Here is a 22,699-nt window from a genome sequence, read left to right as displayed (position 1 = left end):
ATCTCCCTCCCTCCCTCCCTCCCTCCCTCCCTCCCTCCCTCCCTCCCTCCCCTCCCTCCTCCCCTCCCTCCCTCCCTCCCTCCTCCCTCCCCTCCCTCCTCCCTCCCTCCCTCCCTCCCCTCCCTCCCTCCCTCCCTCCCTCCCTCTCCCTCCCTCCCTCTCCCTCCCCTCCTCCCTCTCCCTCTCCCTCTCCCTCTCCCTCTCCCTCTCCCTCTCTCCCTCCCTCTCCCCCTCTCCCTCTCCCTCTCCTCTCTCCCTCTCCTCTCCCCTCTCTCTCTCTCTCTCCTCTCTCTCTCTCTCTCTCTCTCTCTCTCTCTCTCTCTCTCTCTCTCTCTCTCTCTCTCTCTTGCCTGCTCTGTTTCCTTTTTCCATTTTCTAGATTCGCCAATGTTGTTCACGTTTCACAAGTGGGATTTCAAAATGTTTGTCAGTTCTACATGACTACATAAAATGCACGTAATTTGTTTTTCACTGTAAATGTCAATCATTCATAGTGATATCCAAAACTGAAATCATCATTTAATGTATAGTTTACTGCAATAGGTGTGCAAATGTTGCCACTTGCAGAATTGTAAGATTCAGTTTTTGGATTCTGATATCTCTCAATTGTAAAATCACAGTTCCTTTATTTTGGACTATGCCATACAGAACTGAGAAGTTCACAATCCATGTCACTTATTGACTACCTGTATAAATCTCATTTACAGCTCTTAAAATATTTTGACTGGCTGTTGTACCACTTCAGTCTATTCATAAATTTTTGTTTGTCTGAAGTAATGGTATTGTGGTCAGGTATCTTATTAGACATATTTGATTAAACTTAATGGTATACGGGAAGAAAAGGTAACTGTGAAAGTAAATATCTTTTCTTATGTTTTCTTGTATCATGTCCTGACATGATGTCCTTCCTACACAAGATTATACCTACTTAACCCAGAGTCCTTTTTTGTAGCTCTTTGTCTTAGGTACATACCACAAAATATTTATGCTGGATAGCATCTTCATGGATGTAGACCTGGCGCAAGTGTTACTGCTTTCTTTTACAACAACAGTGTTCTGTTACTGTGTATACTAACATAAATAAATGCTATTGTTAGTACATCTTACCATTTTGTTAAAAGGAGGCAATTATGTTTAATCCAAGAGCTATAACGCTTATCAGATTAATTAAAAATTCAGTGATTAACACAAACTGAATTCAGTATTATTCATCTGTTAAAGATAATTTTAATTTAGAAAGTTACGCAAATGGAGTGAAAGGTTTCATGTACTTTTTTATTTATTATGTTTGGCCTTGAACAGTATAACACTATTTAGCCAAGGTTTCCTGTACTTGGAATGTGTTTATTGTTTATGGATTCACCGCCTCAACAAACTCATTCCATTAATATGTAGACTAACCCATAATTTCATTGTAAGATGTGCGTATTAACACTTTGTATCTAGCCCCCATTTGTAATTTTAGTTTTTCCTAAATTTACCTGGTGAACTTATAATTGACTTAACAGTAACTCTTAAAGGCATATCTTGTATATTAAGAATAGAAATATTTACAAAATGAACTCATTTCTCATATGATTTGTTTACTTCATGAAACAGAAACAAACTCTTCAAATGTCAATGAGTGCACTGTACAGTATAGCATTTAGTATTGCAGTTTTGGAAACCTGTTTTTCCAGTTGGAAAGGAAGTTGCTCACAAAATGCTTTTTTTTTAATGTGCACTTCTCTCATACTTAGTTGTATGGGTAGCCACATTTTATGTTTAGTGTATCAGTAGGAAGCTTTTCATCATCATTAGGGAATCTACAGTTGCCCAGTGAAAAGCTAAGCTAAACACACTGTGTAACATCACTGACCTGGTTATATTTCTGGTATTCTTCTGTAATGCTAAACTTTTGAAGTCTCATTCTCTGAAATTGGTTGAAGATGTAATCTAATATTTCAGTGATGGATATGACATCATTGATTTAAACTTGAGATTACTTCACATTTCTTAGTGCCAAAACACACAATAATGATGATTAACTTCTGCTATAACTATTTTTATACTTCAAATAAACCAAGTCAGCTACTACACTTGATGAACTCTAAACAGTGGCAGGTTCTTTCCACGGCAAAGTTGTCATCCAAGTCTACAAAAAAGTAAATCTTCAGAAAATAGCAGTTGAAAGAACTCAGTCACTGAAGCTTTAATAACACTTTAACACAGAGAACTTATGTGGATGACTACAGACAGATTTTCTAAACAAGTTCATTAAATAATCACACTGAGCGACTGTAACAGTAAGACCTGCTCATATTAGTGACTTTGACATTGAAATTTGGAATGAATTTTTACATTGAGATATTAAAATGAAAATAGCTAATCATGACTCTGCCATGGAGAAGTTACTGTAACGATTACTAGGACTTAAATTCCTATTTCTATATAAAGAGAACAATTTCGAAATTAGTGGCAATGACATTATGTGGAAGCAAGTAATAATTTGGTTTATCTATGTGACAGATGACTGGGAAATAAAAAAAAGTTGGTCGGATTATTTTATTCATATCGTGTACACTGCCATGGGAATTTACCGATCCTCTTATAAATTTAACAGGATAGTAGTTTTCTTCATTTCTTAATTGTCAAATTACTTGGATAACCAAAGCTATTTTCTAGTTCAGAAAAATTACAGCAAGAAAATTATAATTACAACTGTGATTGTATAAACATACTTAAAGGTCCAAATAATAATTTTCTGGGTGTGGAAAATTTAATTATGAATAACATTTTAGTTAATGACTTTTCACAAATAATGAAATGTTTACGCATAGAGTAAAATGAGGGCTTTCAAATAATTTATGACATTCTGCAAATAAATAATTGTTAGCTCACAATATGTTCCTGAGCATATGGCTTCTGAATAAAGCAAATTACAGTTTTCTCTTAAAAGAACACGTACAGTGAAACATTAACTGTACCATTGGCATTAGCAAAACTCAGATAAACTGATGAATAATGAATTTTACTGAAACATCACCTAAATATGAATTTTGTGCTTTATGTAAATGTGGTACATCTACTACCAGCATAATATAAAAAAGAAATAAGAAAGTTATCTATGGAGTAGATTTATAGCAGATGGAGTTACACCAACTTGCTGAGTTTCAAGTTCCTCATCTGTACAATAGAAGCATGTACTCCGCTGCCACCTCCTCAAAAAAGTTAGTCTACAGTTCTCAGATCCAAAATGGTGCATGTCAATCAGTATTTATGAAACTACCGTTGATTAGATTAGATTAGATTAGATTAATACTAGTTCCATGGATCATGAATACGATATTTCGTAATGATGTGGAACGAGTCGAATTTTCTAATACATGACATAATTAGGTTAATTTAACAACATACTTAAGTTAATATGACAACTTTATTTTTTTGTGTTTTTTGTTTTTATTTTTATTTTTTTTTTATTTTATTTTTTTTTTTTTTCTTAATTTATATCTAAAAATTCCTCTATGGAGTAGAAGGAGTTGTCATTCAGAAATTCTTTTAATTTCTTCTTAAATACTTATTGGTTATCTGTCAGACTTTTGATACTATTTGGTAAGTGACCAAAGACTTTAGTGCCAGTATAATTCACCCCTTTCTGTGCCAAAGTTAGATTTAATCTTGAATAGTGAAGATCTTCCTTTCTCCTAGTATTGTAGTTATGCACACTGCTATTACTTTTGAATTGGGTTTGGTTGTTAATAACAAATTTCATAAGAGAGTATATATACTGAGAAGCTACTGTGAATATCCCTAGATCCTTAAATAAATGCCTGCAGGATGATCTTGGGTGGACTCCTGCTATTATTCTGATTACACGCTTTTGTGCAATAAATACTTTATTCCTCAGTGATGAATTCCCCCAAAATATGATGCCATATGAAAGCAATGAGTGAAAATAGGCGTAGTAAGCTAATTTACTAAGATGTTTATCACCAAAATTTGCAATGACCCTTATTGCATAAGTAGCTGAACTCAAACGTTTCAGCAGATCATCAATGTGTTTCTTCCAATTTAATCTCTCATCAATGGACAGACCTAAAAATTTGGAATATTCTACCTTAGCTATATGCTTCTGATTAAGGTCTATCTTTATTAATGGCGTCATACCATTCCCTGTACGGAACTGTATGTACTGTGTCTCATCAAAATTCAGTGAGAGTCCGTTTACAAGGAACCACTTAGTAATTTTCTGAAAGACAGTATTGACAATTTCATCAGTTAATTCTTGTTTGTCAGGTGTGATTACTATACTTGTATCATCAGCAAAGAGAACTAACTTTGCCTCTTCATGAATATAGAATGGCAAGTCATTAATATATAATAAGAACAACAAAGGACCCAAGACTGACCCTTGTGGAACCCCATGCTTGATAGTTCCCCAGTTTGAGGAATGTGCTGATCTTTGCATGTTACGAGAACTAGTTATTTCAACTTTCTGCACTCTTCCAGTTAGGTACGAATTAAACCATTTGTGCACTGTCCCACTCATGCCACAATACTTGAGCTTGTCTAGCAGAATTTCATGATTTACACAATCAAAAGCCTTTGAGAGATCACAAAAAATCCCAATGGGTGGTGTTCGGTTATTCAGATCATTCAAAATTTGACTGGTGAAAGCATATATGGCATTTTCTTTTGGAAAACCTTTCTGGAAACCAAACTGACATTTTGTTAGTACTTCATTTTTACAGATATGTGAAGCTACTCTTGAATACATTACTTTCTCAAAAATTTTGGATAAAGCTGTTAGAAGGGAGATTGGACGGTAATTGTTGACATCAGATCTATCCCCCTTTTTATGCAAAGGTATAACAATAGCATATTTCAGTCTATCAGGGAAAATGCCCTGTTCCAGAGAGCTATTACACAGGTGGCTGAGAATCTTACTTATCTGTTGAGAACAAGCTTTTAGTATTTTGCTGGAAATGCCATCAATTGCATGTGAGTTTTTGCTTTTAAGCAAGTTTATTATTTTCCTAATTTCAGAGGGAGAAGTGGGTGAGATTTCAATTGTATCAAATTGCATAGGTATAGCCTCTTCCATTAATAGCCTAGCATCTTCTAATGAACACCTGGATCCTACTATATCCACAACATTTAGAAAATGATTATTAAAAATATTTTCATAATCATTTTCTAAATGTAATAAGAAAGACTTCTCCGCGCCTTTTATACCGGCCCCTGCTACCAGTGTTGCAAGAATCTGGAACATGTCCAAGCCGGTCAGGCACGTCTAAACCTGCGCATGGCCTTGAAACGGTTGCGCAATCGCAAAAACGCGTACTCGGCCCACAAGTAATACTAGGTGGGCTCGAGTCGCTTTCTAAAGGGGCCCCCAATGGGGACGCACTCGCAGCGGGTGATCCTCCATCTCGGAGTAGGTGCGCTGGCAAGCGCGACAGCGGCACCTCCCATCCGTCATTAAACTCGTGTTGTGCAGCTTCTTCCTGTACCCCATCTGCCTCTGTACTATTATTTGAGTGATGTTCATCGGTTTCGGCTTGTTCATCATGACGGGTAGCATCTTCATACATTCTTCTTGTGTATCCCAATGCGGAACGCAGGTGGTACGCCATCCTGCAATGTCCAAAACATAAAAGAGCCTAGATAGCCACTGCCAACGATAGTGTAAACATAATTCGTACATACATGTACATTGCCACCTGGGTTTCTCGTTTTTCAACTTGTGTACAAGCCTATACTTCTTTTTACCCTGACAGGGAGACCTCACTGGACAATTGAAGTATTAATTGCTGCAAATTAGGCTTATAAAACCACAACTCTTCTAGAACAATAATAGCAGCGGCATAGTTTATCTTATTCCCATAGAGTGTTAATGCTAGATCGTCGATACGTTGCTGCGTTGTAGGAACGAGGAAGGCGAGGCGTAGGTCATCAGGATAATTTCTTATGTGCTCCCAATTGGCATAAAAAAATTCCAACGCAGACGTGAGCTGTAACAATAATCTTTATTTAGAACGTGACAGTTCCCTTCCTTCTACAAAAGGTCATATACACTCTATTTCTTACAATGAATGTAACATATTTCACTTCACTTTGTACTACATCATTTTTTGCAGGTTCATCGCCTGCAATCTGTACACCGATATAAAATGGGTTTACTCCTTGAAAAACGTTATTCTTACATTTACACTGATTTTCTAAATCTACTCATGATTTTACTTTACCAATATGGGCACTGGTTTCAGATTTACAATATGTTACGAACTTAAATGCATTACGGATGAGTTTAAATTCTTTGCTTACAAATATGATGCCGTAATAATTAATAAAATTCTCACATATGTATATAGAATTAATGTAAGGGTAGAGCGATTAACACTAGATGATAGAGCAAATAAAAAAATATTCGAAGATCAGGGTGCGTTAGAAAAGGTTAGATTAGCATGTACTAATAAATTGGGTCCGTTTAGCCTGAAACCGGATAAGTCTTCTGGTGTGCCGTGGAGAAAATATAGTAGGCGTAATGCTTTTAAGTTCGTAACATATTGTAAACCTGAAACCAGTGCCGATATTGGTAAAGTAAAATCATGGGTAGATTTAGAAAATCAGTGCAAATGTAAGAATAAACTATTTCAAGGAGTAAACCCATTTTATATCGGTGTACAGATTGCAGGCGATGAACCTGCAAAAAATGATGTAGTACAAAGTAGCACTGCAGATAATCTAGCTGAATTGTGAAAACCTACCGAATTTGGGATATCTTTAACCCAGCACACAGCTGCAAGTTTCTGAGGGGAACATGGTATTAAAAAAATAAAATACTGTAAAATAATAATAGAGCATTTGTGTAGATAGTACACAGATCTACAAAAGCAAACGTAAGAGAGAGTGTCATACAAGGGCAGTCAAATTAATACAAAAAAGGTGGAAAAAAAGTAAGTAAACTATTCATTAATAGTGAAGTACTTGCCATAGTTGTTAACACATTTATTCCATTGTAATTGCCTTACAACAGTCTACGCCTTTGTGGAAAAATGTTGGCAGTTGCCAGACACACACCTCTTTATCTGAAGGAAAGGGACAGCCATGAATGTCTCTCTTCTGCTCTAAAAATATGGAAATCACATCAGAAGAGGTTGGGACATTATGGAGAACATGTGTTTCCTAGTGAAACTTCTACAGCGTATTCTATACAACCTTGGCAGGTGGTGGTTTTTTTTTTTTTTTCATGTTTCTTAAACTATGCTGCAGAGTTTTGCCTGGGAAGCCTTCACACAACCTCCTTACAGTTCCAATCTCTCCTCATATGATCATCTTGTGTACTCTTTCTGAAGTTTTGCATCAGTGTAACCAAATATATTACAACAAAAAAACATGAATGTGACAGGGTTCAGATCCTATGCAGAGTGAATCACAAAATATTTTTATTTCATTCATCACTTTCAAATTATTTTTTAATTTGCTGTGTTGACTCAAAGACAAATCTATAATGACAGACCCATGGTTAGGTTGGGATTTCTTAATTAACACATGCTAAGATAGATTTTTCCATGTGAGCAGTGCAAACCTTCCCTTCTGCATCAACCCCCTCCCCTCCCCCCCACTCCCCCTCCACCACACAAAAATACATAAGGCCAATTTAGTTTATCAGTTTCTTTGTGTGGCAGTGGGGAATAACTACATAACCGACAAGAGATATATAAAACTGTAGCAGTCACAACGTGAGCAGCAGTGCAAGATGCTCAAAGTCTTGCCTTGGCAGCCAGAGACTGTGACCACGTCTCTGCATATTGTGTTTGTGTGTTGTGTTCTGTCTAAGTCTAATAAAGACCTGTTTAGCTGAAAGCTGTGTTTGACAGTCTTTTTGTTGTGCCTATCTGCAAATCAGCGACTCCACTATATGGTGAGTAGCAACTACCTTTCCATAATACTGTCAATTTTTTATTGCTGTGAGATGACAAAGCAATCCAGGTGCAGTTACTGTCATCACTATTTTAAAACAAACAACTACTTTTGTTGTTATAACCAGTGCTCAATTTGTGATGATATGCCATACCGATACCTCTGGTAAGTCACAGTACTAATACCTCTTCTTTTTTTACAAATCAAGCATTGGTCATAACTGTTGCTACTTCCGCTTGTTTTATTTCTTCAAGATCATGTCACATCCAAAAGGTCAAACCAAACTGAACATATCTAGAAGAAAGTGTTGTAAATTAGTGTTCATTTTCATAGCCCATTATGTACTTACACAGACTGATCAATCCAAAGTTACAAGCAGAGGAGAGATGATGTGTGGAAAGAATCAAAGAAAAAGAACTGAACACATGACAAATAAGAAGCTGTGTATCATTGCCTGAATGTGTTAGAAGTGGCTCATTATACCTAATTCTAAACATATACACAGTGAATCTTTGATGAGGTTTCTGGACAGATGAATATTCAGTATTTTTTCAACCCATTCACATTCGGATTACTGGAAGTTATGCAGTCAAAAGACTGGTTCAGTAGCATCTGACTGCAAACCCAGAACTTCATGAAATATTTCCTCGCAATATGAGAGAAATGTAGATTCAAGTTGCAGTCTGGCAGAAATTTTCATGTAACTAATACGTATTTCATTTATACCTAATACAGCTGATGTCTAATAGTTCACAGTAAGTGAATACATTTTGAATAATTGAATATATTATAACAAAACATTCAACAACCCATGCAGAACCAATCACAAAATATTTTAATTTCATACTTTTCACAGTTTTACTCTTGAAGAAATGCAAACAACTCAGCCAAAAAATATTATCCTTGGACCTATAATGATTAGAGGACGAACCAAGTGCATGAGCCCCCACCCCACCGTCTTCCAAGAAACACACACACACGATGTAACATTATGCAATGATTCTGTAATTACTTTCTCTGGGCAGGGATGGGAGCAGGGATTGTGAACACCACACATATAAAATGGGACAATATAACATATGTAAGGGACATAACTCCTTTTGCAATAAACCGATTTATTTTACTAGAGTTGTTTTTAACATGTCATACTAAAAAATTGCATTCATTGAAACAGTAACTCCAACACAAGAGATCCAATGTCGTCCACTTCAATAAGCAATTTAAGATAGTGGGTTTTCACAGTGGTATGTAAACCATTTCATTTTCTTAAAGTGTATCTATGATTCTACTATAGACAGCGATGTAACGTTAATATATTAGCAGACACATTAATTTGGCACAGAAGGTAAAATAAAAATAATGATCTTGGGTATTGGCTGTGCCCTGTCCCTAGTAACCATCCCAGAAAATATAGGGTGGTGGCAGAGAACTTTGGTTGTGCGATTCTGCAGTCACTCTGTTGTGGAGCTGGATTTGCAATGTGCTTCTGAAAATAAATCGAAGGTGTATTGAATGAATTATTGAATATTTTTTGATAGAACCTGGCAGTAATTGAAAGAACAAACATAAGTAGAATAACATGACTAGATGTCAAATTAGAATAACATCGCTACATCTAAAATTGGAAAAGAATTAAGTATGCACTGATCAGCAACATGAATTTTGTATGTAGAATACACCACTCTGTCGCCAATGAGGTGCAAATCAATCTCAAATGAACCTAGGAGTAAAAACTCCTACATTTGAGCACATATTAAGTTGTCAAATGGTGAAACATATAATCAGCTATTCGGATCATGTATTGCATTCACATTGCAAGTGGACAGCTGAAGATAGTGATGCTATCGATTTACCAACAGTTGTTATGTAGGTGCATGTTCAAGGCATTAAGCATTCTAACTGATTTTTCACAACCACACTACACTTGACTGAAATAACTCTGTGATTGTGGCAGTGGCTAGGAGTTAGCCAACTGCAGTTATTTCTTGACACTTATGTGCCCGCTATAATGACTGATATTTTAGGCACAACACAGCTTTCTCAGGTGCAGTACGATACACAGGAAGGGGATAGCCAGCTGTTGCCCTGTCCATCATCCCCACTGATGTACTTCCCACTGCTGCTGACAGTGACAACAATAAAAGTAATCTTAACATATGTTTTGCTCTATTTGCATTGCATGTGCAACTCTTGCTCATTCTAAGTATGTGGAATGATGTGTATAACAAACAACTCTGTGCCAACCAAGAGTTTATTTTAATCAAAATGTAGAAGAAAACATAATAATCATTTTTCACAAAGTCTGCCAAAGGTTCACAAAAGCGTTCAACAATAGCCACAAAAGTTTTCTATTATTTTCTCACTAATATAATCTGAGAGGTGCCAAAAATTTTAAAACTTTCCAGAAATTACTGCTATTAGCCACCTTTTGTATTATTTTCCAATCTTTATTTACCAAGACCAGTTTTGAATCACTATCTCCAGACGGTTCGTATTTATTGCATGTTTGCAGCATTGTTGGAGTTGTGCAGCTGTGGCCAGGCATGAACTGTACATTCTTCTCACCGCATTTGGTGCTTAAATGTTTCATTCTCTTGCCACTACATGAGCCACAAGAATGCTGCAAATATGCAATGAATATGAACTGTCTGATGATAAATCTCTTGTCAGTTTAAAACTGGTCATCATAAATAGAAACTGAAGAGTAAAACCAAAGGCAACTGGCTGCTGTAAACCTTTACGCAAATATAAATCTGAAGAAATTGCTTCTTCTGGAAACTTTTGCACTAAAGATGGATATTTAACAAAATCCTTGTGGTATAAGAGACTACAATGATTGCTTGTGCTATTTAGAAGTAGATGTAACATTCTGTAACAGTAACATGAGCAATGACAGAGACCAATATGTTCGATATTATTGCTTTTCAGCCAGTAAGTTGGCTGGTAATCTGTAAATAGCCAGTATGTAGCCATAAACACAAAAAAGTCACAGAGTGTAAAACCAATGTAATCTACACCATTTTGATAGAAACAGACCAATGGTCCTTGGAACGCAGCATTATTTCTAACTAATCAAAATACAAACAAACTATATCTGATGAACAAAATCAGTTTATATAAAGTGATCTACTTCTTTATTATAAAAGGTAGATTGGCGTAGTCATGACTCCACCCACCTGTTTTGACCAGTAATGCCATCAACATGGTGTACACTATTTCAAGCATATACAATATGGTGACCACGATGTCACTCATTACACCTGCAAACAAACATAAATAACATGTGAAGTATTTGTATTGTATTGTATTGTATTGTATTGTATTTATTGGCCCAGTAAATCTTACATGTACAGTACAGCACATCAGATATTGGACAGGTCAAAGTATATCTTACAATTAAAACACTTTAGAAACTAGAAAATTATGTTCATAAAATTTTACAGCACTTCATATACTGGGCAAGTGAATGTGTAAGTTATAATTAAACCACATTAGAAACATGAAGTTTACAACTGAATACATGTTTAAGCCAATATTAACGATTACAGTATTTGCATGATCCTCACTTAAGCTCTAAGGATTTTTGAGGGACTCTTCTACACTATGAATTGACATGTACACTAGAGAATTACATTCACAGAATTTTACTTCATATACTGGGCAAGTCGGTATACAACTTATATTTGAAACCCATTAAAATCTTGAGAATTACATCTGAATGTATTTATAGGCCAGTATTAATGGTTACAGTATTTGCATAATCATCACTTAGGCTCTCGAGGATTTTGGAGGAACTCTTCCACTCTATAAAAGCAATGTGTCAACAGATATTCTTTTAATGCTGCTTTAAAATTTTTTACATCAGTCTTTACTTTAATTTCTCTTGGCAATTTATTGTAGATAATTTTTCCATGTTGTAATGTTCCTTTTTGGCACAGACTGGTTTTTGTATGGAGTACATGAAAGTCAGTTTTCTGTCTTGTATTATGATGATGAACATTTTCATTTTTGGGGAGGATACTAGGATTTGTTATTGTATATTTCTTTATAAACATTGCACTTTCAAATAGGAAAATACATGGAAGGGGAAGAATCCCCATCCTTTTAAATAATGGACTACATGGTTTGTTTCTTTTTATTCCAGCCATGATTCTCACTATTCTTTTTTGCATCCTGAAGAATTTTAGGGAGGATGGCGAGTTACCCCAAAAAGTGATACCATATTTTAGGACAGAATGTATATTATAATAGTAAACTGTCATTAGACAGTCCTTATGACAGCAGTTTTCTAGCACTCTCATTAAATAACACATGGTACTTAGCTTCTTTAATATGTTGTCAATGTGAGTTTCCCATCTAAGATTATCCAGTAGCCAGACCCCCAGAAATTTTGTATTAGGCACACTTGCAATATCTGTATCTGACATCTGAATTCTTATATCCTCTTCAGTGTTTCTCTTGACATTATGAAAATTTAATGCTACTCCAGCAATAGAATGGAACTAAATGAAGAGGCCAAACTAAATAAACAACAGTAAGAATAATGACATCACTGCAAAACAAATATTTACCCAAAAATCAAGCACACAAAATCTTCAAAATTTAACAAAAAAATTACAAAAATGAAAACTATTGGTGCTGTAAATTTCATGTGACCTATATATTTCAAATGAAGACCTCAATGCCAGTAACCCATACAGAACTCAAAAACTCATCACAATTTTCACTTGACCTACATAGCTCCAACAAAGCCCTCGATACCAGGAACCAACCACTCTAAACGATGGTGTTGTAAATTTCATTTCACCCACATACCTCAAACAAAGCCCTAGATACCACACTTTCACTTACTCTATCTAAACCAAAATTCTCAGTACACCAAACCAAACCATGCTCACATGACTAACCAATGACGGTACATCAATACCAATGGAACCTACCAATAACAAACCAACAATTACCTAAACTAACAAGGAATCCCGAAAATTCATGAAAACTCTCACCACCAATTTCAGTATACACAAACAACTTCGCCCATTGCAACAAGCAATGAGCTACTCATAAATATCTGCACCTTCTTCACAACTCAAGAAAAGAGAAAAATATTAAATCTCCGACCACAAGAAACACATAGCACTAATACTTCCAGACATAAAAATGAACCCATCAGCCAAAATACGCAAATTCAAAGTAACTCACCAAAAAGCCAATACAAATTCTTTCAATAGCAACCTGAAACATTCAATTCATGTCAGACAACTCACTAACAAACATCCAGCACAAGAGAGCACTACCAAATACTACAACACGCAATCTACAAACAGAAAGTCTCAAAAACATCTAGGCTCACCATGACATTACAGGTCAAAGCAGATGAGTGTAGCATCAAAACCTGACCTTGTCCAAATAACCTCACATTAGCCTGAGGTAGGAAATAGTGGTGAGGCAATGACTGCTAACTGGCAATAAAACAGGACTAAATTATCAAGAATGAAACTTACTTACTGTTGGAACATTTGTTCAGATTTTGCATCTTTCTTGTACAACGCAAAAAGGCCAGTACTGCCTGCTTTGCACTTAGGAGATCTTTCCCACTGTACTGGCCCACAAACAGGACTGATAGCATACTTTTACTCAATCTGTCCTACAGCATTTCCTTTCTAAGCTGAGCAGCTAAAATCTAAAAATTCTCCATTCTAACATTGAAATTCTAATACTTCCATCCTAAACCATTTACTCACTTATGGCACTTAAGATTAGTAATAAAGAGTGAATTTACTAGACACTGATTTGATTTACGAAATTTCTGAATGTCAGGTGAGGCATCTGTACGAATCCTTACCTGCTATTTCAGCATCTTGTTTTGCAAACTCAAATTTCCCACAGTATCTCTAGTTTTGCTGCATTTCTCTTCTTGTTTTTTGTGAGTTTCATCGCTATACACTTCATTGACTAAAAATGAAGTTCAACAATTCCGTTACTTAACATCTCAACATGTTTAAACAAGAGTTACCTTTGAAGAAACCTGCCGACAGCCACTGCAACAGTACTAAGTTGCATACAACACAGCTATGAAACTAAATCTGCTGTCTATAACATTCATGAGTACAATGCAACATGTGCAGTTTGAGTACATACGTCACGGTATTAAATAAATCTTATATGTTTATATTCTATGGGAAAATACAATGTTCTAACCACAATCATTTTAACAGATCAACTTGTTTGCCTCCCAGAATGTGAATGTATATTACGTTTACTGTTTTCTCTTCAACAATTTTGTGTTCCGCTTTTCGCCTCTTAGAAATCTCAATAGCACAAAGCCCATTGCTGAGTTACTTCAACAGTTCCATGTAGCATCTACCACCTCGACGAAAACATTAGCAAATGCAGATCTTTCTGCCCGCCAAAACTTTTATCTTCAAAGAGAATACTCACAACACCTTCAACTGGATGTGGTAACTTCTGTGGCCTACGTCACTTCTTGTGTTTCACTGTTGCTAGAGTCTTGTCTAAAATTGTATTTAAAGCGAGGCTGCACAGGAGCTCTGTCCGTTTGTGGGGTTTGGACCCCTCCACTATCCTCCGCACCTATCAATCCCTCATCCACCCCATTCTCTGCTATGCCTATCCCACCTAGATTTCCGCCCCTCCCACCTACTATAAGTCCATCCAAATCTTTGAACGCCATGTGCTCTGCCTTGCCTATCGCATCCACCTCCCATCCCCCACGCGGATCCTTTACGACTTGATTCCCTTCCCACACCTTTTCCTTTTCCTCGAACAGATACAAATCCTTTACACCTCCCACAAGCTTGAGCCTCCACACCCGCTTGTCTCTCCCATTCTTGCCTATCCCGGCCTGTTGCTGTGCCTGTATTCTTGCATCCCGCCTGGTCTTCATCTTCACACTCGCCATACCCTTGCCCAAGGTGGCTTCCGGCACCTTCCCCTCCCTGATGATGTCCTTGTTCCCTCCATCTACCCTTCCTACCAGATCTAACCCCCCTCCATCTCCCTCCTTGGCTCCCTCCCTTCCCCTTCCCCCACCACATTCCTTTCTCCCTCCCCTCCTCTCTCCCTTGTCTCCCTCTTCCTCCCCTCCCCAGGCTTCAAACCCCTACCTTCTCCCCTCCCCCATCTCCTCTTTCTCCAGCTGGCTCCTTACCTTGCCCCCCCCCTCCTTCTCCCCTTGCCTTTCCCATACATCCAGTGGCGCAGCCCCCCCCCCCCCCCCCCCCTTCATCAGTGTGTTGGTGTCTGTTGTGTGCACCAACGTGTCTTCGCTTTGTGCAACAGTGTTTTCATCCGTGTCCTTGTATGTTTATGTATCCAATTGGATGCCTACATACTGGATGCCTACATTTGTTTTAACTGTTGACCTCCTTTGTGTAACCAGTACCTTCAGTCGAACAACTTCATATCTATCATGTTACATTTATCTTCACATTTTACCATGCATTTTTTCTGTTCTTTGTCTTCTATTGTATCTGACGTTGTACCTATTGGCCAAAGAGCAGTGTATGTAGGCCCCAGCCAGCCCGCTTCATATGAGGAATGAATTTACAATTAAGAAACAAGAAAGAAAAATGAGGCTGTGTGGGGAGTCAGTCAACAATTGTTTGCTTCAGGAGTCAGTGCAGTTCAGTTTGGTTTAGCTCAGTTTCGTCAGTTGTTTTGCACTTATGTCAGTTCTGTTGGTCAGCTGATGTCAGTAAATAATTTGTCAAGCTTGAAATTCTTATTGTGTTCTCATTATTCGCAGCATCCACAACATCGGTGAACCACAGGCCAATGCAAATTAAGTAATAACGTTTAAAAGATCATTATGTGTAGTGGAGTAGAACTGGGATTTATGTTTGAAATTGGAACTGTGTTTAATGAGTGATTGTTTTAGGTTATGTAAGAAAGAGAATGCAAGATCTAAACAACAACAACTTTTGCCCAGAGAATTGTTTCTGGTAGAAAAATAAAAAAATTAAAAAAAATCATTCCTTGGTGTGGGAAGATCGCAAAATCATCAGGTTTCTTTTCTTTTCCTTTTTTTTAAAAAAAAAAAAATAGTATTGTGTGACATTTGTGTACAATGAATAACAACCAGAACACGAAAATGAATGAAGAGAAGCATGTAGGCTGTGAATCTGTAGAAAACACTTTGGACCTAGGATCAAGTATCAGTGAACTATTGTCCAGCAGTAATCCAAGTGTAGATCAAAGTTTTGGTGGAGAGGGTTCAAGTGAAAATGTCGCCACAAGTACTCCAATTACACAAGGACGAGTAGGTGGAGATGATTTGTTAATGTTATTAATGCAGCATATGAAAGAAGCGAAGGAACAGATGGGACAGATTAGGCAGGATATTGGTCAGAAAAGTTTGCAATTAAGTGAACAAATGCCAGAATTAAAGAATACTGTTACTGAAAATACTAATCAGATAAGGGAAATACAGGAGGGTTTGACAGCACTAAAAATTACTGTTGAGACAGGGCAGGGTGAAGTCAATACTCATATGGGAGCAGTAGAAGAAAGGGTAGATATGTTTCACACAAGAGTTGTCCAAAAAGAAGGAGAGATTTGAAAAACTAGATAAACGTGTAGAAGCAGAAAATTCTAAACTTAAAGTAAAGGTTATTCAGACTAGGAGAGTTTTAGAAGAAAAGGTAAAAGCTTACAAAAGGAACTCTGAGTTAAAATTTACAGACATTACCAATCAAATAAGTAATGTAGAACTGAAGTGTGATGAAAAAATAGATTTGTGTAAAAATAATGTTGTAGATTTAAGTAAGAAAGTTGTAGAATTACAAGAGGGTGTAGCTCAAAGAAATTTTGTTAGCAATATTAATTGTGTATGGGATGGCATACCTCTAAAATGTTTTCCAGGAGATGGGAAATTGCATCCTGTTGACTTTTTACAGCATTGTCAGGATTATTTTAGTAATGACATAACAGACAATGTTAAAATTAAATTTGTTAAGCGATTTTTGGATGGAGAAGCAATCTCATAGGCCAATCAGAATGTTAATTCCACCGCGTCATATGATGAATTGAAAAGAAAGTTCTTAAATAAATTTTGGTCAGAATCTGAACAAGCTAGGATTAAAAGTGAGTTCTTGAATGGCCGAATGTATAGGGAAAGTGATGGCAGCTTGAAATATTTTTGTGAAAACCAATTGAGGAAACTAGTGCACTTAGACAAACCTTTTGATGAATTAATACAAATAGATGCCTTAAAAAGGAGATTACCAAAAAGACTACAGTGGGAGTTGATTTATGGACCAGATGACACTGTAGATCAGTTCTTGAGATATGTAGAGAAGTTGGATAGAGCCTTTGAGAGAAAAGAGAGGCTAAATAATGGCAGATTTGGCAATCAACCATCTGAGGGGTGGAATCAAAGCAGGAATCACACGGAAGAAGTGATAATGAAAATCAGAATAATAATAGTGGTTACCATAGAAGTTATAACAGATGGATCAGCCATAGTAATGGGAATGGAAACAGAGGAGATGACAACAGGGAGAGACCTTGGGAGAATAGTAACACACAATTAGATAATCACCAATCACGACGAGGCAATTTAAACTGATGGACGCCTCATTGGGGACCTGTCAGTTTGGGGTGAGAAAGAAGTAACAAAACCAGGCTAAACACCACCAGCCTATAGTCATTGAAAATAGATACATAGGACAGAGTAATCAAATATATTGGAATGGAAATGACAGAACTAATGTAAGAAGAGCACATCACATTAGCAAATTACAGTTTGACAGTAACTTCTGGAAAAGCATGAATGAAAGTGTTGAATATAGGAGTATTAGCATCTATATGAATGCTGAAGAGGTTCCGTTAGAGGAGGAAACTGTCTCAAATCTATATAATTAGTGTGGTGAAGACGTTTGCAAAGAAAATGTTGGTTCTGATAGTAACCTTTATGAGTTTGGATTATTTAAATTAATGGAGGAAGAATCTATCCCTCTTAAGCACTTAAGTGATGATACTTGTACTGGTGTACTTGTCAACAATTCTGATGATCATTGTAAAGATGTTGTAGAAGTGTCTAGTATTGTAGGTGATAGCATGTGTGGTAATTTTGATAGTGAAAGTGTAATGATGAATGGGAAGAAGTATTAGATGACACGGTGTATATGAAGGTTAAAGAAGATTTAATTAATGGTGAAGAAGATGATGTCAGTAGTATTTGTGAAGAATATCAAAACCAGAATGGAAACTTGGAAGGTATCATCAGATAAGGAACATGTGGACAGCCATCATGATTTGGATGTGATAACGTTATGGGACACTTACAAGGGTTATAGTGACAGTGACAGAGTAAAAAGGGTCATCAAGATTATTTGTGAAGAATTGCATTTCAACTGGGAGGGTAGAACCAGTCAGCAGGCTTACAGTGAGATCAGTTCCGGGAAAAGTAGAAAGAGGGACAGGACATCAAGCAATCATCTGATGTAGCTCTAAGTAAAATACAAACAAGTAAGAGAAATTGTGCAGACAAAAACGGTACAAATGACTTGGACTTTAGTGAAATTGAAGATGATTAGTTGCATGAAGATGAGGAAAGCAGGAAGAAAAAAACTTTTAGGTTGCCCGTATATACGTATAAAAGTTGAAAATTATGAGGGAGTTTACCCCTTAGACATGGGTAGTCCTGTTTGTGACATTCCTAAAAAATTTAGAGACCAGATAAGACATAGTGCTGACTTTGAACACCAAGAAAAAATAAGATGATGTAAATGCCCTCAGGAGGACACCACATCTTTGCGTCAAGTGCATGGCGAGCACTAGGTCTCCGAGCTATGTAGCATTCTATTTTCTTCATTTCATTTTCAGATGCTACATCTTTTACTCATCTATAAACCTGTAATGAAGTTATCTCTTACTGTAAATACTATCCATTCTCTGTAGTATACGTTTTCTGTATGTAATATGAATATTGAGTGACATTATTTGAGGAATAATTTGAAAATGTAAACTGTGTACTGAATTTGTCTTTCTTACAATTATGATTGAGCAATAATTGATAATTATTTTGAACTCTTAAGATGTGTAAATAATGATTCTTTAAGCATTTCAGGCAATAGTTACAACTATAGCTGAAACATAAGTGAAAAGGACATTTTACAACAGTTCATGAGAAATGAGTTGTGTAAAAGATAGTGAGAAAGTTACGACAGCTTTGTAGAGATGAGGAAGATAATAGGTTAAAGTGTGTACTATGTATTTAATAAGTATTGTAAGTGTGGTTAAGAAACTACTTTCTGCCCATCACACTCTGTGGACAATCTGTATTAGTAAGTAATGTTTACCTTTTCTGTTCATGTTATTAGCTTTATGAACCCGTGATGATGATCAGGAGGTAATTGGTGGAACAATGTATAGTTCTGGAAGTAAAAGACAAATTTCTAGATCCATATGTGTGTGTACTGTACATTGTATAATAGTTATAGATAAGTTAGTGTTAGCATTTTCATGACAGAATAGACTCTTGGAGTATATAAGATAATGGAGATTATTGTAGTTATATTCTGTAGAGCATGTATTTGATCTGTGGGAAGTGACAGCATGAAGTAGTTCAAAGGTGTTTCTGTGAGAATTGCAGGCATGGTCATGATTTTATGAATTTGCTAATGAGATGTACAAATGGACAATGTTAAAAATGTACACATGCTATTAAATGGACAAGTTGGACTGTGACAAGACATTTTGTGAAAACTATGTCATTACAAGATTGTGTGATGATGAACAGTCTGAGTTTGTTTGATATGATAAGGAGTTAAATGAGATCCATATAACATATGAGAACCCATATGAGCAGGAACTTTAGCAAAGAAAACTTGCTAATATTCAGTGAGAAACTAAAAGAGAAAACATGGCCTTTTGATCATTGTAACTCAAGTGATGAAAACCTTGTGAACCACCTAGACTCTGCAGCAATAAAATAACAAGTAAAGTGGCATAAAAATTTCCAGTGTAAGGAAAAGGCAAGTGCGCAGGGAACTAAAATATAATAAAGATATTGATTTCATTGCATATGTTAGACTCTATAAAACCATATTTAAAAGAGCTGTCAGTGTAGCAAAACAACTGGCAAATAACAGGCTAATTTTAAATCATAAAAATAAGACAAAGGCTGTGTGGTCAGCCATTAAATCTGAGTTAGGTGTTAAAGCCTGTAACCAAGAAATTTCAAAAATTGACATTGAAGGAAATACTATTGTAAATCCAACTAAAATACCAGAGTACTTTAATGAATTCTTTATAAATGTAGCAAAGTCTGATGTAGATGTAACTGATTATCACAAAAAAGTAAATCTCTTTGGCCTAGGTGAAAACTTTAAAAAATTCTTAAAAGTTTCTGTGGACGATGTAGGAAATGCTATTCTAACAATAGAATTGCAAACCCACTCACTACCTCAAATAATAAATCAGTGTTTTGAAGAGGGCTGTTTCCCAGAGGTACTGAAATATGCTGAAGTCAAACCACTCTTCAAGAAGGAATGAAGAGAGATTATGGGAAATTATCATCCTATCTCGCTTCTCCAAGTCCTATCTAAAATATTTGAAAAACGTGCTGTTGCACAAATCCAAAACTTCATTGCAAAAATTCTGTTATTCTAAACAATCAATTTGGTTTTCAGCAATGGAAAAACATGACAGCTGCAGTAAACAGTTTCATTGAGGAAATAAGTTCATCATTAGACAAGAGAAATAAGATGGCAGGAATTTTCTGCAACATCACAAAGGCGTTTGATTCTGTAAAGCATGCATTGCTTGCTTACAAACTTGAAAAGTATGGCATTAGTGGCAGTGCCCTACAATGGCTTAAATCCTACTTATCCAACAGAAAGCAAAGAGTTAGCATCTCTTCAAATGGTGCATATTATTTTTCAGACCGGGGGGGGGGGGGGGGGGGGGGGGGGGGAATCCTCAGGATGTTCCACAAGGCTCCATAGTAGGCCCAGTCCATATTTCTCTTCTGTGTTAATGACTCACCATTAAATATCAGCTTCCTGTCAGTTCTGTTTGCAGATGATACTTCTGTCTTAGTTGAAGATCAGGATTCAGAAAAAATTCACAAATCAGTACCCTCAGTACCTTAGAAACTTGATTTCAGCTTCTAATAATTTCCGGGTATGCAGCCGGATCCCGTCGACATTCTGCCACGATATTTCGGCCCAGAGACGTCCGGCCATCATCAGGTGAGTACACAACTACTGAAGAGCCCAGGTGCAGTTCAGCTAAATGGGTTGAATCTAAACATATCTAAGATTCATGAGATGCAGTTCAAAACCAAACAGTCAAAATGTGAGCAGATTAAGACTGTACACAACAACCAAGATATAGAAGAAGTTGACTCAGTCAAATTCTTAGGTTTAAATGTAGATAAAAATTTGAGCTGGCAGGGCACTCATTGAATACCTGGCAAACAAACTGAGCAGGTTTGCATTTGCAATGCAAATACTATTAACTACAACTGACATGGACACACGAAAAATAGCATCAACAAACTACCTCAAATCCATTATTAGGTATGGTATTGTTTTTTGGGGTAACTCGACAAACATAGTGCGGATACTGAAAATACAGAGAAAAAAAATCATTCAAAATATGTGCACTGCAAATGCTAAAGAACCATGTTGACCATTATTTAGAAAACTTAACATATTAACTCTGCGATCCTTATACATACACGAGATGATTATATTTTTATACACCAGACATGAATTATTTGAGGGAAACCATTTTGTCCATTCACATCATACTAAAGACAAAGAAAATTACATGTTCACCATGCACCACCCAAACTGTATGCCCAGGGACCTCAATGCATGGAAATGAAAATAGTAAGAAATGAAAATGGAACAAGTTGATGCAGATGAATTTAGGTTCACTTAAAAGAAAGCTATATGACTTACTGACACTGAAGTGCTATTACTCATTGGATGAATTCATGCAGGATGAAATGGAAATTTGAGCTGAATACAATCTGTTACACATTCCAATAAATATCCTTATATTGTTATTATTTACTGTAGTGCTATTATTTATTAATGTAAAAATCATTGTAAATGTATTATAATTTTTTGAAGTGTCTCCTTTACACAAACCAAATGTATTGCAAATGTACATCATGAGATGAATAAAACACAAATCACAATCCAACCTCTGTCTTCCTGTACAGTTTTTGCCCTCTACAGCTCCCTCTAGTACCATGGAAACCACTCCTTAATGTCTTGACAGATATCCTATCATCCTGTTCCTTCTCCTTGGTAGTGTTCTCCACAAATTCCTTTCCTCTCTGATTCTGTGCAGAATCTCCTCATTCATTACCTTCTCAGTCCACCCAATTTTCAACATTTGTGTGTAGCACCACATCTCATATGCTTTGAATCTCTTCTGTTCTGGTTTTCCCACAGTCCATGTATTACTACTGTACAATGCTGTCCTCCAAACATACATCCTGAGAAATTGCTTCTTCAAGTTAAGGCCTACATTTGGTACTAGTAGACTTCTCTTGGCCAGGAATGTCCTCTTTGCCAGTACTAGTCTGATTTTGATGGATGTCCTCCATGCTCTGTCCATCATTGGTTATTTTGCTGCCTAGGTAGTTGAATTCTTTACCTTCATGTAATTCATGACCATCAATCCTGATGTTAAGTTCTCATTTCTGCTACTTCTCATTACTTTTGTCTTTCTTCGATTTACTCTCAATCCATATCCTGTACTCAATAGACTGTTCATTCCATTTAGCAAATCGTGTAATTCTTCTTCACTTTCA

General features: G+C 36.5%; 1 protein-coding gene across 1 annotated transcript in view; it reads left to right on the top strand.

Moving 5' to 3' along the window:
- The window catches only part of LOC124607584 (EF-hand domain-containing family member B), a 367,336-nt gene that overhangs the window by 163,860 nt on the left and 180,777 nt on the right, over positions 1-22,699 (top strand). The gene's annotated exons all lie outside the window — the stretch shown is intronic.

The sequence above is a fragment of the Schistocerca americana genome, chromosome 1 (assembly GCF_021461395.2).
Source record: "Schistocerca americana isolate TAMUIC-IGC-003095 chromosome 1, iqSchAmer2.1, whole genome shotgun sequence".
Taxonomy (NCBI): Eukaryota; Metazoa; Arthropoda; class Insecta; order Orthoptera; family Acrididae; genus Schistocerca; species Schistocerca americana.
Note: the sequence above shows the minus strand (reverse complement) of the source record. Positions and strands in the feature narration are given on the sequence as shown.